Consider the following 17,472-nt stretch of genomic DNA (forward strand, 5'->3'; position numbering starts at 1 on the left):
CTGGGCCCTAACCTCTAGAATTCCCTACATGAACTCTCTGCCTCTCAACCTCTCATTCCTCCTTTAAGACACTTCTCAAAACCTACCCGTCTTTGACCAAGCTTTCGGTCACCTGTCCTAATATCTTCTTATATGGCTTGGTGTCTAATTTTGTATATTAATGCTCCTGTGAAATGCCTTGAGATGTTTTACTACTTTAAAGGCACTATATAAATGTAATTTTTTGTTTTTGTTGTTGATGTATAATACATTCATGTGGGATACAAGGAATGTGAAAGAAAGTTCTGGAGAAGTTTAGGAATCACTTATGAGTTGTATGAACATCAGTAGACCTGTAGATATTGAATCTGGACCTCCTGAATATTCAATTATGTTATAATTACTGGCCAACCCTTTTTAACTGTTTTACTTCCTTAAAGAGCTCAGTAGGTTTGTGAGGCAATAACCTATTCCTTCTAAAGTCTTCTATCTGCACCTTAAGAACTCTACATGAACAGTTAGACTCTCCACTAAATTGTTCCTGGGCATTTCCCAATGATCTAAATCTGACACTGCTCCATGCAACTCTGCTTGATAAGAACATAAGAAATAGGAGCAGGAGTAGGCCACCTGGTCCCTCGAGCCTGCTCCGCCTTTTAATAAGATCATGGTTGATCTGATCATGGACTCAGCTCCACTTCCCTGCCCGCTCCCCATAACCCTTGACTCCCTTATCACTCAAAAATCTGTCTATCTCCGCCTTAAATATATTCAATGACCCAGCCACCACAGCTCTCTGGGGCAGAGAATTCCACAGATTTACAACCCTCTGAGAGAAGAAATTCCTCATCTCAGTTTTAAATGGGCGGCCCCTTATTCTGAGACTCTACCCCCTAGTTTTAGTTTCTCCTATGAGTGGAAATATCCTCTCTGCATCCACCTTGTTGAGCCCCCTCATTATCTTATGGAGTGGTGTAGAGGGGGCAGATTCAAATTCCTGGGACATTGGAACCGGTTCTTGGGGAGGTGGGACCAGTATAAACCGGATGGGCTGCACCTGGGCAGGACCGGAACCAATATCCTAGGGAGAGTGTTTGCTAGTGCTGTTGGAGAAGAGTTAAATTAATATGGCAGGGGGATGGGAACCTATGCAGGGAGACAGAGGGAAGTAGAATGGAGGCAGAAACAAAAGATAGAAAGATGAAAAGTAAAAGTGGACGGCAGAGAAACCCAAGGCAAAAATCAAAAAGGGCCACATTACAGCAAAATTCTAAAGGGCAAAGCGTGTTAAAAAAAACAAGCCTGAAGGCTCTGTGCCTCAATGCGAGGAGTATTCATAATAAAGTGGACAAATTAACTACACAGGCAGCAATTAGTGAATATGGTATAACTGGCATCACGGAGACATGGCTCCAGGGTGACCAAGGTTGGGAACTCAACAACCAGGGGTATTCAACATTCAGGATAGATAGACAGAAAGGAAAAGGAGGTGGTGTAGCATTGCTAGTTAAAGAGGAAATTAACGCAATAGTAAGGAAGGACATTAGCTTGGATGATGTGGAATCTGTATGGGTGGAGCTGCGGAATACCAAAGGGCAGAAAATGCTAGTGGGAGTTGTGTACAGAACACCAAACAGTAGTAGTGAGGTTGGGGACAGCATCAAACAAGAAATTAGGGACGCGTGCAATAAAGGTACAGCAGTTATCAAGACCGACTTTAATCTACATATAGATTGGGCTTACCAAACGGTAGCAATATGGTGGAGGATGATTTCCTGGAATATATTGGGATGGTTTTCTCGACCAATATGTCGAGGAACCAACGAGAGGGCTGGCCATCCTAGAGTGGATGATGTGTAATGAGAAGGGACTAATTAGCAATCTTGTTGTGCGAGGCCCCTTGGGGAAGAGTGACCATAATATGGTAGAATTCTTTATTAAGATGGAGAGTGACACAGTTAATTCAGAGTCTCGGGTCCTGAACTTAAGGAAAGGTAACTTCGATGGTATGAGGCGTGAATTGGCTAGAATAGACTGACAAATGATACTTAAAGGGTTGACGGGAATAGGCAATGGCAAACATTTAAAGATCACATGGGTGAACTTCAACAATTGTACATCACTGTCTGGAGTAAAAATAAAATGGGAAGGTGGCTCAATTGTGGCTAATTAAGGATAGTGTTAAATCCAAGGACGAGGCATATAAATTAGCCAGAAAAAGCAGCAAACCTGAGGACTGTGAGAAATTTAGAATTCAGCAGAGGACAAAGGGTTTAATTAGGATGGGGAGAATAGCGTATGAGAGGAAGCTTGCCGGTGACATAAAAACTGACTGCAAAAGCTTCCATAGATATGTGAAGAGAAAAAGATTAGTGAAGAAAAACATAGGTCCCTTGCAGTCAGATTCAGGTGAATTTATAATGGGGAACAAAGAAATGGCAGACCAATTGAACAAATACTTTGGTTCTGTCTTCATGAAGGAAGACACAAATTACCTTCTGGATGTACTAGAGGAGCGAGGGTCTAGTGAGAAGGAAGAACTGAAGGATATCCTTATTAGGCGGGAAATTGTGTTGGGAAATTGATGGGTTTGAAGGCCGACAAATCACCGGGGCCTGATTGTCTGCATCCCAGAGTACTTAAGGAAGTGGCCATGTAAATGGTGGATGCATTAGTGATCATTTTCCAACAGTCTATCGACTCTGGATCAGCCCCTATGGACTGGAGGGTAGCTAATGTAACACCACTTTTTTAAAAAGGAGGGAGAGAGAAAATGAGTAATTATAGGCCAGTTAGCTGACATCAGTGGTGGGGGAAATGTTGGAATGTTGGAATCAATTATTAAAGATGAAATAGCAACGCATTTGGAAAGCAGTGACAGGATCGGTCCAAGTCAGCATGGATTTATGAAAGGAAAATCATGCTTGACGAATCTTCAAATTTTTTGAGGATGTAGCTAGTAGGGTGGACAAGGGAGAACCAGTGGATGTGGTGTATTTGGACTTTCAAAAGGCTTTTGACAAGGTCCCACACAAGAGATTGGCATTGAAAATCAAAGCACATGGTATTGGGGGTAATGTACTAACGTGGATAGAGAACTGGTTGGCAGACAGGAATCAGATAGTCGGGATAAACGGGTCCTTTTCAGAATGGCAGGCAGTGGGTAACGGGGTGCTGCAGGGCTCAGTGCTGGGACCCCAGCTCTTTACAATATACATTAATGATTTAGATGAAGGAATTGAGTGTAATATCTCCAAGTTTGCAGATGACACTAAACTGGGTGGCGGTGTGAGCTGTGGGGAGGACGCTAAGAGGCTGCAGGGTGACTTGGACAGGTTAGGTGAGTGGCCAAATACATGGCAGATGCAGTATAATGTGGATAAATGTGATGTTATCCACTTTAGTGGCAAAAACACGAAGGCAGAATATTATCTGAATGGCGGCAGATTAGGAAAAGGGGAGGTGCAACGAGTCCTCGGTGTCATGGTTCATCAGTCATTAAAAGTTGGCATGCAGGTACAGCAGGTGGCGAAGAAGGCAAATGGTATGCTGGCCTTCATAGCGAGGGATTTGAGTATAGGAGCAGGGAGGTCTTACTACAGTTGTACAGGGCCTTGGTGAGACCTCACCTGGAATATTGTGTTCAGTTTTGGTCTCCTAATCTGAGGAAGGGTGTTCTTGCTATTGAGGGACTGCAGCGAACATTCACCAGACTGATTCCCGGGATGGTTGGACTGACATATAAGGAGAGATTGGATCAACTGGGCCTTTATACACTGGAGTTTAGAAGGATGAGAGGGGATCATAGAAACGTATAAGATTCTGACGGGACTTGACAGGTTAGATGCAGGAAGAATGTTCCCAATGTTGGGGAAGTCCAGAGCCAGAAGACACAGTCTTCGGATAAGTGGTAGGCCATTTAGGACTGAGATGAGGAGAAACGTCTTCACTCAGAGAGTTGCTAACCTGTGGAATTCCCTACCGCAGAGAATTGTTGATGCCAGTGCATTGGATATATTCTAGAGGGAGTTAGATATGGCCCTTAGAGCTAAAGGGATCAAGGGGTATGGAGAGAAAGCAGGAAAGGGGTACTGAGGGAATGATCAGCCATGATCTTATTGAATGGCGGTGCAGGCTCGAAGGGCCGAATGGCCTACTCCTGTACCTATTTTCTATTTTTCTATGTTTCTATATGTTTCGCTAAGATCACCTCTCATTCTTCTGAACTCCAATGAGTATAGGCCCAAACTACTCAACGTATCATCATAAGTCAACCCCCTCATCTCCGGAATCTGCTTTGTGAACACTGTGATTACAAGAACTTGCCTCCAGTCCTCAAGTGGAAATATACTCTCTGCATCTACCTTGTCGAGCCGCTTCATTATCTTTGACTCTACAGCATGTTAAAATGTATTAATCAGAGCCTTGTCCAATTTCTCACTCATTTCCTTGAGGATTCCAGGGTGTTATCCATGTGGTTCAAGCTTTGAGTTGATTAAAATTCCTCTCTTCCTGATTCTGTTTCTCTCCTCATATTTATGAAAGAAGGCATGAATAGCAACAGATATTTCACTGTCTAAACCCCATAAGGCTTTGAATTTAATTTTGTGATCTCTTCATGCCCATTTTAAGAGACAAGAGTCCTACCACTGAGCCAAGCTGATACGTCCACATTGGATTTCCTAATTGTTAAGGACTAGTTTGGGTCAGTTTGTACTTTTGCCAGAAGAACCAAGGTGGTTAAATGGAGTTGAGATCAGCCATGATCTAATGAAATGGCAGAACAGGCTTGAGGGGTTGAATGGCCTACTCCTGTTCCTATGTTACAGAGGCAGAGGGTATGGATCAAACCCCAATATGGACTTAAGCACATGTCCTAGGCTAATACTTCACTGCAATCGTGAAGGAGTATTGCATTATCAGAGGTAACGTCTTTCAACTGCTTGCTTAAGTGGACAGAAAAGATGTCATGGCATCTGCATTTGTCGACATTGCAACAGTGACTGCACTTACCAAACATTATTCATTGGTTGTAAAGTGATTTGGGATGTCCTGAGTGTTATGTTCAGAATAACTCCACAAGATTGAATTGTAAGCTCAAACTGTTGTGACCTTGGTCTCTTTAATGTGACTCCAGAGTGAGGAAGCAACATGGTAGACTGCCTTTTATACCTGCTTGCCCAGGGTGCACAGGTGACCCTTAGGTCTCCCACAGATGTGCCCCCTGGTGGCAAGTCTTACATATTGGTGAGGTTTACATACATGCATAACATCACTCCCCACGCTCCCCCACCCCCCAAAGTCTTATGTACAAGTTATTTACAAGTTGAGGCGATCTGGCACTCTGCGTTCCCGGGTCGATCGCCTGAGTTGAAGTCTGGCATGGGTGAGTTGGCTGCGCGGCTGGTCTGATCGGACTATCGGGCAAGGTGGGTTCATCCTTGAGGTTGACAGTGAGGTCGCTGGGGGCCAGGTCCTTTCACAGTGGTTCCTGGTTATCTGTAGTTCGCAGTTTGGTCTGGTCCAAATGCTTCCTGTGTTTACCCATTATATGGTTTCACAACAAAAACTCCATTTTCATCACAAACACTCCATTCCCCTCTTTGGCTAATACAGTGCTAGCAACCCATCTGGGGCCATGAACATGGTCTACATCATTTATTCTGATGTCGCGTGGAGGAGCCGTGCGATCATGGTACATTCTCTGCTGATAGCATACGGAAGGCTCGGTTCTGAGTGATTCTGTCTGGTGACTGCGTAGCGCCCGGGATAGCCGGGTGTGTAGGGAGTCTACCGTGACATGTGTGATGCTTGGCTTTATGATTTGGGCTGCCTGCTCTGGACTATTGTCACTGATTCTAAGGTCCAGCAAGCCAAGGATGGCCGATATGGCCTTGAGACTTTCAGTAGTGGGGGGAGGCCGCGTGGTCCCCGTGGATCCTGGGCCATGGTATGGAGGCCCCGGACACCAACTGTATGTAGCCTCCCTGTCTTTCTTTGTAATGTTGCCGGGGGGGGGGCAATCTGATGGGATGAGCATTTCGTCTTTGCAACGGATAAGCTGCAACATCGCGTCTAGCAGTTCGCCATTAGCAGGCGGTAACATGGGATCCTGGCTGGTCCAGGTCCTAAACTGGGAGGCCGTTATGGTTGACCTTTCGCTTTCTAACACTTCCATAACAATGAGCCGGTCTACAGGCTGTGCCGTTTCCACCCCGGTGATGGGCAACGGTAGCAAACTGAGGGCATCAGTGCCGTTCTCAGTGCCTGGCCCGTGGCGGATCATGTTACAGTGCACAGACAGTGTTAGACATTCTCGAAACAACGCATTAATAATAGAGCCTCTGCTCTCCAAAAACTGTGAGATTGACAGCTTGTCTGACTCGAGTAAATATTGGGACACTCTTTGGTACGTCTCTTTTGTCCCGTGAACGCAGGTTACTGCTTTGGTTAACTTATTGAATACATGTACAACTGGTTGGGGATCGCCCGCTACTTTAGCTTGCTGTACAACACGCCCGACCCCATGTGATAACACATCATTTGCTACAAGTATTTTGTCAGATACATGTATGACCATTGGTGTTCACCCGCTACTTTGGCTTGTTGTAAGGTACCCCCGACCCCATATGATAATACATCATTTGCCACGAATGGGCGCTCACATGGGTTACACAGTGCAAACAACTTATTGGAACATAGTGGGTTCCTGGCCTTCAAAGGGGCCATCCCTTTACCTTTGCCCCAAGCTCAGTCATCTTCCTTGCTGGGCAACGCATGCCTCTGTTTTGTTGCAGCAAAATCTCTCGTCCCGTGGTCTGGATGCTCTTTCGGTCCGTGTTCTGGACGCACTCTCGTCCGTGTACGTGATGCCGATTGCCGCGATCTTCCTCCCGAGGGATTTTGCCTCTGACATTGGGAAGACGCATTTGGATTGTTTTGGCCAGAGTCCCACCGGGAGCCTCTTCCATCGTCGCGAAAAGGTCGTCGGCTTTGGGTGGTGGGTGCCACGCCTGTACCGCTGCTCGGTTGATTTTTACTGTTGTGTATCTGTAAAGCATGCACTCCCATGTTCCGCCACCAGGGCGCTCATCCCCTGAAGTCCCAATCTGTAAAGTATCCCTTGGGAGCACTGTATATAAGCTGGCCCCGAAGGCCTGTTCCTCACTCTGGAGTGTCTTATTAAAGACTGACGTCACTGTTATTTTAACCTCCCTGTGTGCAGCCACATCTTTGTTAGGAACACAATAACTGGCGACGAGAATACGAATCCAACGTAAGGATGCAGCAAACTGTGGGCATACTGGAGAAGTTTTCGGAGGGTGAGGACTGGAAAGCCTATGTCAAACGGCTAGACCAGTACTTTGTAGCCAACGAGCTGGACGGAGAAGGAAGCGCAGCAAAAAGGAGAGTAGTCCTCCTCACAGTCTGCGGGACACCGACCTACAGCCTCATGAAGAATCTTCTGGCTGTGGTGAAACCCACAGATAAGTCATATGAGGAGCTGTGTACACTGGTTCAGGAGCTTCTTAACCCGAGGGAGAGCGTGCTGATGGCGAGGTATCGGTTCTACATGTGCCAGCGATCTGAAGGTCAGGAAGTGGCGAGCTACGTCGCCGAGCTAAGGTGATTTACAGGACAATGTGAGTTTGATGGCTACCTGGAGCAAATGCTCAGAGACTTTTTTGTACTGGGCATTGGCCACGAGACCATCCTACGAAAACTTTTGACTGTAGAGACATCGACCCTCAGTAAGGCCATTGCGATAGCACAGGCGTTTATGTTCACCAGTGATAACACCAAACAAATCTCTCAGCACACAAGTGCTAGCAATGTTCATAAATTAACAGGAATGTACGGGGCAGAACCCACGAGTCTGCAACTGCCAGCAGGCCTCAGGTGACCCAGATGACTCAGAGTCCCCAACAAAGGATGAATGCAAGGCAATTCACACCTTATTGATGTTGTGGAGACTTCCATTCAGCCAATTCATGCAGCTTCAAAGGGTATATTTGCAAGTACTGTGGAACAATGGGGCACCTCCAATGAGCTTGCAAACGAGCTGCAAGCTCTGCAAAAGCTGCTAACCACCACGTGGCAGAGGAAGATCGGTCCATGGTGGATCAAAGCAATTTCAAGCCTCAGAGAGATGAGGCAGATGCTGAAGTACACGGGGTGCACACATTTTCGACAAAATGTCCACCTCTAATGCCGAACGTAAAATTTAATGGCTTACCCATATCCATGGAACTGGACACTGGCGCTAGCCAATCCATCATGAGTAAAAAGATGTTTGAGAGACTGTGGTGCAACGAGACACTCAGACCAGCCCTGAGCCCCACCCACACGAAATTGAGAATGTACATCAAAGAGCTTATCACTGTCCTGGACAGTGCCAAGGTCAAGGTCACCTACGAGGGCACGATGCACGAATTGCCACTCTGGATTGTCCCGGGCGATGGCCCCTCACTGCTTGCAAAATCCGCTGGAACTGGGATGACATCCGAGCGCTAGCACATGTCGATGAGGCCTCATGTACCCAGGTTCTTAACAAATTTCCTTCCCTTTTTGAGCCAGGCATTGGAAACTTTTCCGGGGCGAAGATGCGGATCCACTTGGTCCCAGAGGCATGACCAATTCACCGCAAGGCGCGAGCGGTACCTCACATGATGAGGGAGAGAGTGGCAATCGAGCTGGACTGGCTGCAACACGAGGGTATCATCTCTGCAGTTGAATTCATTGAGTGGGCCAGTCCGATTTTTCCAGCACTCAAAAGTGATGGCACGGTCAGGATTTGCGGTGATTATAAAGTAACTATTAATCGTTCTCGCTACAGGACCAATACCTGCTACCTAAGCAGATGACCTATTTGTGACGCTGGCAGGAGGCAAGACATTCACCAAGCTCGACCTGACTTCGGCCTACATGACGCAGGAGCTGGAGGAGTCTTCGAATGGCCTCACCTGCATCAACACGCACAAAGGACTATTCATCTTCAAAAGATGCCTGTTTGGTATTCGGTCGGCTGCAGTGATCTTCCAGAGAAACATGGAGAGCCTACTCAAATCGGTACCACACACGGTGGTCTTTCAGGACGACATATTGGTCACGGGTCGGGACACCGCCAAGCACCTACAAAACCTGGAGGAGGTCCTCCAGCGACTAGATAGTGTAGGGCTGCAGCTGAAGAGGTCGAAATGCATCTTCATAGCAACAGAAGTGGAGTTTGTGGGGAGAAAGATCACGGCGGACGGCATTCGGCCCACAGACGTCAAGACAGAGGCTATCAGGAACGCGCCCAGGCCACAGAACGTCACGGAGCTGCGGTTGTTCCTGGGACTCCTCAACTATTTTGGTAACTTCCTACCGGGGTTAAGCACCCTTTTAGAGCCCCTACATATGTTATTGCGCAAAGGTGAGAACTGGGTATGGGGAAAAAACCAAGTAATTGCTTTTGAGAAAGCCAGAAACATTTTATGCTCCAACAAGCTGCTTGTATTGTATAACCCATCTAAAAGACTTGTGCTAGCATGTGATGCGTCGTCGTACGGAGTCGGGTGTGTATTACAACAAGCTAACATTGTGGGGAAGTTGCAACCTGTCGCCTATGCTTCCAGGAGCTTGTCTAAGGCTGAGAGGGCCTACAGCATGATTGAGAAAGAGGCATTAGCGTGTGTGTTCGGGGTAAAGTAAATGCATCAGTACCTGTTTGGCCTCAAATTTGAGCTGGAAACCCATCACAAGCCCCTCACATCCCTGTTCGCTGAAAACAAGTGGATAAATACTAATGCCTCAGCCTGCATACAAAGGTGGGCACTCATGCTATAAGCATATAACTATACCATCTGCCACAGGCCAGGCACCGAGAACTGTGCGGATGCTCTCAGTTGGCTACCATTGCCCACCACGGGGGTGGAAATGGCGCAGCCTGCAAACTTGTTGATGGTGGCGCAGCCCGCAGACTTGTTGATGGTCATGGAAGCGTTTGAAAATGATAAATCACCTGTCACGGCCCGCCAGACTAGGACTTGGACCAGTCAAGATCCTCTGCTGTCCCTAGTTAAAAACTGTGTACTGCATGGGAGCTGGGCCAGCATCCCCGTTGAAATGCAAGAGCCAATCAAGTCATTCCAGTGGCGAAAGGACGAGCTGTCCATTCAGGCCGACTGCCTGTTGTGGGGTAACCGCGTAGTACGCCCAAAAAAGGGCAGGGAGACGTTCATCTCGGATCTCCACAGCGTACACCCAGGTATAGTAATGATGAAAGTGATAGCCAGATCCCACGTGTGGTGGCCCAGTATCGACTCTGACTTAGAGTCCTGTGTACGGCAATGCAGCATGTTGAGCAATGCGCCCAGAGAGGCACCACTAAGTTTGTGGTCCTGGCCCTCCAGACCATGGTCGAAGATCCATATCGATTATGCGGGCCTGTTTCTTGGTAAAATGTTCCTGGTGGTGGTGGATGCTTTTTCAAAATGGATTGAGTGTGAAATAATGCCGGGAAGCACCGCCACCGCCACCATTGAAAGCCTGAGGGCCATGTTTGCCACCCACGGCCTGCCTGACATACTGGTCAGTGACAACAGGCCATGTTTCACCAGTGCCGAATTTAAAGAATTCATGACCCGCAATGGGATCAAAGATGTCAGCTCGGCCCCGTTTAAACCAGCCTCCAATGGGCAGGCAGAGCGGGCAGCACAAACCATGAAACAGAACCTTAAACGAGTCACAGAAGGCTCACTCCAAACTTGCCTGTCCCGAGTACTGCTCAGCTACCGAACGAGACCCCACTCACTCACAGGGGTGCCCCCGGCTGAGTTACTCATGAAAAGGACACTTAAAACCAGACTCTTGCTGGTTCACCCCAACCTGCATGATCAGGTAGAGAGCAGGCAGCAGCAACAAAATGTAAACGATGGTCGTGCCACTGTGTCACGGAAAATTGATCTGAATCATCCTGTGTTTGTGCTAAACTATGGACATGGTCCCAAGTAGATCACGGGCACGGTGATTGCTAAAGAAGGGAATAGGGTGTTTGTCGTCAAACTAGACAATGGACAAACGAGGCTGCGGTTCACAGACTGACCTGAACAACCCATAGCAGACACCACCTTTTGCGAGCCCACAACACACACCCAAAGGATCAACGGCACCACGCCGGACCAGGAAATCAAACCCATCACGTCCAACAGCACAGCAAGGCCAGGCTCACCCAACAGCCCTGCAGAGCCAACAACACGCCAGCCCAGCGAGGGCACAGCCAACACACCAGCACAGACATTTGTGCCGAGGTGGTCCACTAGGGAAAGAAAGGCTCCCGACCGCCTCACCTTGTAAATAGTTTTCACTTTGACTTTGGGGGGGAGTGATGTTGTGTATCTGTAAAGCATGCACTCCCATGTTCCCCCACCATGGAGCTCATCCCTGAAATTCCAAGTGATCCCAGCATCTCTTGGGAGCACTGTATATAAGCTGGCCCTGAAGGCCTATTCCTCACTCTAGAGTGTCTTATTAAAGACTGAGGTTATTGTTACTTTAACCTCCCAGTGTGCAGCCTCATCTGTGTTCGGAACACAATATTTACCTCCTCGTGGTCATGATGAGCGGACTGTGCCTCGGGGACCTGCAAATGGATCTGCACTTCGATGCCTGGTTCAGCTGAAGGTGGGTGTTTGCTCAGCGTTTGAGCAAGGAAGACTTCGTTCGCCGGAGAAGGTACACAGCGGTCTTCCCAGTTCTGTCCAATCTTCCCCATCCACCTTCTACCAAGCAGCATTGGCCCATCACCTGAAACAATCCACAGTGGTAAATCGTGCACTGCTCCCTTATGGGATACTCTTATCTCCGCACTACCCATAACTGGTATCAGTTCCTTGGTGTAGTTGCGTAGCTTTGCCTGAATCGGGATTAGCTTGGGTCGTTGTGCTCTGTCGCCCCACAGCCTCTTGAATGCCTTCTGGCTCATTATTGATTGACCCATTCCATGGAGACTGGAATGCCGTTGAGTTTAACTTTTAACATTATCGGAGGGCTTTTGGTGGTGGAGGTGTGTATCCCATATACTTCCTCTTCATCCTCAGGTTGAGTTGCCTCTCCTGCTCATTCAGCGTGATCCTCGCTGGATCGGTCATCCTCTCCTGACTGCCACATGGTGAGTCGCAGGTCGTTTGCACATTTGCTGGAAGTGCCCCGGGGCACCAACATGGTGTTAATAGATACACATTCACACCCCATGGCAGACTCTGAGTCACTCTAGGTCTAGGTCTGGCCTCTGCGATCGTGTCGGCCCTGCCATGTACAGTTCAGCCTGCTGAAAACATTATTTTATTCACAGTACTTGCCGGTGAGCTTCGGTTCTGTGAAGGTATCTGTTTCATGTTGTCGCTCGTGGATATGAAAGCCTGGGCTATCATGATGGCCTTGATCAGATCTAGGGATTCAGCAGACAGCAGTTTATGAAGAATGACCTCGTGACCGATTCCAAGCAAGAAAAAGTCCCGCAACATTTCCCCCAAAGACCTGGCAAATTTGCACTGTCCCGCGACTGAGGATGTAAGTACAAGTTTTGTTCTCAATTATCTGTAATGAACTGATGGAGTTTTGCTGAATTTGGAATTTGTTCATTTTCTTCAGTCCCTGGGTTATTTTTAGTGCTTTAGTTAATTTACTTAAAATAATGATTTGAATCTAGCCCCGAGATTTGGGGTAAAATGATCCCGCCAGTGGCTTTAGGGTCCAATGATAGATTTATGTTGTGTAAGGGCATCAAGGATATGGAGTAAAGGAGCCGATTATAGGTCAGCCAGGACCCAAGTGAATGTTGGGACAAGCTCAAAGGGCAGAATGGCCCACTGCTGCTCCTATATCCCATTAAGCTGCCGATACTGTGTTTTGCTCCCATTCAGAATGGCTGTGAAGTGCTCAGAGGGCTTGCCTCCGATACACGGTACCCGCGACATCTCACAGTGGAGAGATGGACTACGGCTTCAACTCCCAGCTGTGCAGGTGGATTGAATTTCGCTGCCTTGGTTTAAAAAAATCTTTCCATTAATTCTCATCAGCATTCCCAGTCCTGGAGGCACGACAGTAACACAAGCTGGAATTCCTTCCGAGATTATTTTTAGTGCATTGGTTAATTTGCTTAAAATAATGATTTGAATCAAGCCCCAAGGTTTGGGGTAAAATGATCTCTCTGGTGGTTTTCGGGTCCGATGATGAAAGGTGTTTACAGCACTTTCAATCTAGTTGAAATTGGTTATGAGACGACGCTACAGAATAGCCCAGACCGGGGGCATACTTTCCACCAAATTGCCAATCGCACTCAAGAGATGTCACGGGGATGGCTGTTAGTGGGAACCGCAATGTGTACAAGGGGCCCCTGTTGTGAGGTTGGTTTGAATACAATATTGTTGGACACAAGACAGAAAGAGCTGTGGTTTGCATCTAGCCTGCGCTGTTTTGTGCTCCTGAAATTCTGCCCTCTTGAGCATCCCTGATTGTAATCGCTAACCATTAGTGGCCATGCCTTCGGCTGCCTGGGCCCAAGATCTGGATCTCCCTGCCTAAACCTCTCCGCCTCTCTACCTCTCTTTCCTTCTTTAAGACGCTCTTACAACCTACCTCTTTGACCAGGCTTTTGGTCTCCTGCCATAATTTCTTCCTATGTGGCTCAGCATCAAATTTATTTGTTTTGTCTTATAACGCTCCTGTGAAGCGCCTTGGGATGTTTTACTATGTTAAAGGCGCTATATTAATACATGTTATGGTTGTTGCTGTTCTTAACCTGGGAGTCCTGGATACTAAAAGCTGCAAACACTTTAATTCCTTGAGGAGCTCACAAAACCACCAGAATTGAAGAATAAAATATTAGTGTCTCTGTTTAAATCGGAGATATTCATAGAAACATAGAAACATAGAAAATAGGTGCAGGAGTAGGCCATTCGGCCCTTCGAGCCTGCATCGCCATTCAATGAGTTCATGGCTGAACATGCAACTTCAGTATCCCATTCCTGCTTTCTCACCATACCCCTTGATCCCCCGAGTTGTAAGGACTACATCCAACTCCTTTTTGAATATATTTAGTGAATTGGCCTCAATAACTTTCTGTGGTAGAGAATTCCACAGGTTCACCTCTCTCTGGGTGAAGAAGTTTCTCCTCATCTCGGTCCTAAATGGCTTACCCCTTATCCTTAGACTGTGATCCCTGGTTCTGGACTTCCCCAACATTGGGAACATTCTTCCTGCATCTAACCTTTCTAAACCCATCAGAATTTTAAACGGTTCTATGAGATCCCCTCTCATTCTTCTGAACTCCAGTGAATACAAGCCCAGTTGATCCAGTCTTTCTTGATATGTCAGTCCCGCCATCCCGGGAATCAGTCTGGTGAACCTTCGCTGCACTCCCTCAATAGCAAGAATGTCCTTCCTCAAGTTAGGAGTCCAAAACTGTACACAATACTCCAGGTGTGGCCTCACCAAGGCCCTGTATAACTGTAGCAACACCTCCCTGCCCCTGTACTCAAATCCCCTCGCTATGAAGGCCAACATGCCATTTGCTTTCTTAACCGCCTGCTGTCCATGCATGCCAACCTTCAATGACTGATGTACCATGACACCCAGGTCTCGTTGCACCTCCCCATTTCCTAATCTGTCACCATTCAGATAATAGTCTGTCTCTCTGTTTTTCCACCAAAGTGGATAACCTCACATTTATCCACATTATACTTCATCTGCCATGCATTTGCCCACTCACCTAACCTATCCAAGTCACTCTGCAGCCTCATAGCATCCTCCTCGCAGCTCATACTGCCACCCAACTTAGTGACATCTGCAAATTTGGAGATACTACATTTAATCCCCTCGTCTAAATCATGAATGTAAAATGTAAACAGCTGGGGCCCCAGCACAGAACCTTGCGGTACCCCACTAGTCACTGCCTGCCATTCTGAAAAGTACCCATTTACTCCTACTCTTTGCTTCCTGTCTGCCAACCAGTTCTCAATCCACGTCAGCACACTACCCCCAATTCCATGTGCTTTAACTTTGCACATTAATCTCTTGTGTGGGACCTTGTCGAAAGCCTTCTGAAAGTCCAAATATACCACATCAACTGGTTCTCCCTTGTCCACTTTACTGGAAATATCCTCAAAAAATTCCAGAAGGTTTGTCAAGCATGATTTCCCTTTCACAAATCCATGCTGACTTGGACCTATCATGTCACCTCTTTCCAAATGCGCTGCTATGACATCCTTAATAATTGATTCCATCATTTTACCCACTACCGATGTATAATTCCCTGTTTTCTCTCTTCCTCCTTTTTTAAAAAGTGGGGTTACATTGGCTACCCTCCACTCCATAGGAACTGATCCAGAGTCAATGGAATGTTGGAAAATGACTGTCAATGCATCCGCTATTTCCAAGGCCACCTCCTTAAGTACTCTGGGATGCAGTCCATCAGGCCCTGGGGATTTATCGGCCTTCAATCCCATCAATTTCCCCAACACAATTTCCTGACTAATAAGGATTTCTCTCAGTTCCTCCTTCTTACTAGACCCTCTGACCCCTTTTATATCCGGAAGGTTGTTTGTGTCCTCCTTAGTGAATACCGAACCAAAGTATTTGTTCAATTGGTCTGCCATTTCTTTGTTCCCCTGATTCTGACTGCAGGGGACCTACGTTTGTCTTTTCTAACCTTTTTCTCTTTACATATCTATAGAAGCTTTTGCAGTCCGTCTTAATGTTCCCTGCAAGCTTCCTCTCGTACTCTATTTTCCCTGCCCTAATCAAACCCTTTGTCCTCCTTTGCTGAGTTCTAAATTTCTCCTAGTCCCTGGGTTCATTGCTATTTCTGACCAATTTGTATGCCACTTCCTTGGCTTTAATACTGTCCCTGATTTCCCTTGATAGCCACGGTTGAGCCACCTTCCCTTTTTTATTTTTATGCCAGACAGGGATGTACAATTGTTGTAGTTCATCCATGCGGTCTCTAAATATCTGCCATTGCCCATCCACTGTCAACCCCTTAAGTGTCATTCGAAAATCTATCCTAGCCAATTCACGCCTCATACCTTCAAAGGTAGCCTTCTTTAAGTTCTGGACCATGGTCTCTGAATTAACTGTTTCATTCTCCATCCTAATGTAGAATTCCACCCTATTATGGTCACTCTTCCCCAAGGGGCCTCGCACAACGAGATTGCTAATTAATCCTCTCTCATTACACAACACACAGTCTAAGATGGCCTCCCCCCTAGTTGGTTCCTCGACATATTGGTCTAGATAACCATCCCTTATGCACTCCAGGAAATCCTCCTCCACTGTATTGCTTCCAGTTTGGTTAGCCCAATCTATGTGCATATTAAAGTCACCCATGATAACTACTGCACCTTTATTGCATGCACCCCTAATTCAAGGAATCTGATTCTGCAATATAAAGAACACAAGGTGTAAGAAACACACAGGCGAGACTCAGGCACTCCATATAGTGAGCACTATATAACCATATGGGGGTTGTGATAGAGCTCCACCTAGTGGACTTCTGATGTAATGCAACTACTGATGTAAATAATAAAGGGTCATGTGGCAAGGTCACATGATGACAGTTTCTGTTAAGAGACATCTTGTGTTTAGTGTGCTTCTTAGCGATGTCATAACAATGTATCACAGGTGTGGTGCCTTATTCCTGCGGCTTTCAGTTGATGCAAGGGCACTGTGACATCAGCCTGGCATCAAGCTGTGTGCCATCAGTCTCCATGGGAGCCTATTCTCTGAGGTGAGGTTAATATTGAAAATACCACTCACCCACTTAAAGAGAGAACCCAGCTGAAGTGGCAATGACCATAGCTCAGGACAGCAGTCGGGGACTTGCAGTTAGACAATGCTAAGCTTAGACTGTAAAATCTGTAGATTTTCAGAGGGCGTCATGTATGTATGCTTGTGTTTACTCGCCACCAGATGGCATCACTGTTGGAGGTCATTGGGCTGTGCGCACGTGTGTGCGGCCCAGGTATAAAATGCCAGCCATCTTGAAATGTAATCACTTTGGGCCCTAATAAAGTAGAGCCAGGCTTGTACCTGTTCGGAGTTTACAGTATTCAGCCTATTGAGTTATTGCATACACAACATTTGGCGACGATGTAACTTAAGAACCTTCGCATGCAAAATGAGCACAATTGAAATTCTGGAGTGATTCGTGGAGGGAGAAGATTGGGCAGACTTTGTAGCCCGCATGAACCAGTACTTCGTGGCCAACAAAATGGAAAAGACGCAGACGCAGTTCGGCGCCGGGCGGTCATCCTCAGGGTTTGCGGTCCGAAAATCTATGGACTCATAAAGAATCTCCTCTCGCCCTTAAATCCAACGGACAAGGACTATGAAACATTGTGTGCTCTGGTACGTGACCATCTCAAACCAGATGAAGGCATCATCTCAAGATATCGATTCTATCCACACTGAGGGCCAGGATGTATCGGAATTCGTTGCCGACCTAAGACGTCT

Source organism: Pristiophorus japonicus, chromosome 11 (genome assembly GCF_044704955.1).
Source record: "Pristiophorus japonicus isolate sPriJap1 chromosome 11, sPriJap1.hap1, whole genome shotgun sequence".
In the NCBI taxonomy this organism is placed as follows: domain Eukaryota; kingdom Metazoa; phylum Chordata; class Chondrichthyes; family Pristiophoridae; genus Pristiophorus; species Pristiophorus japonicus.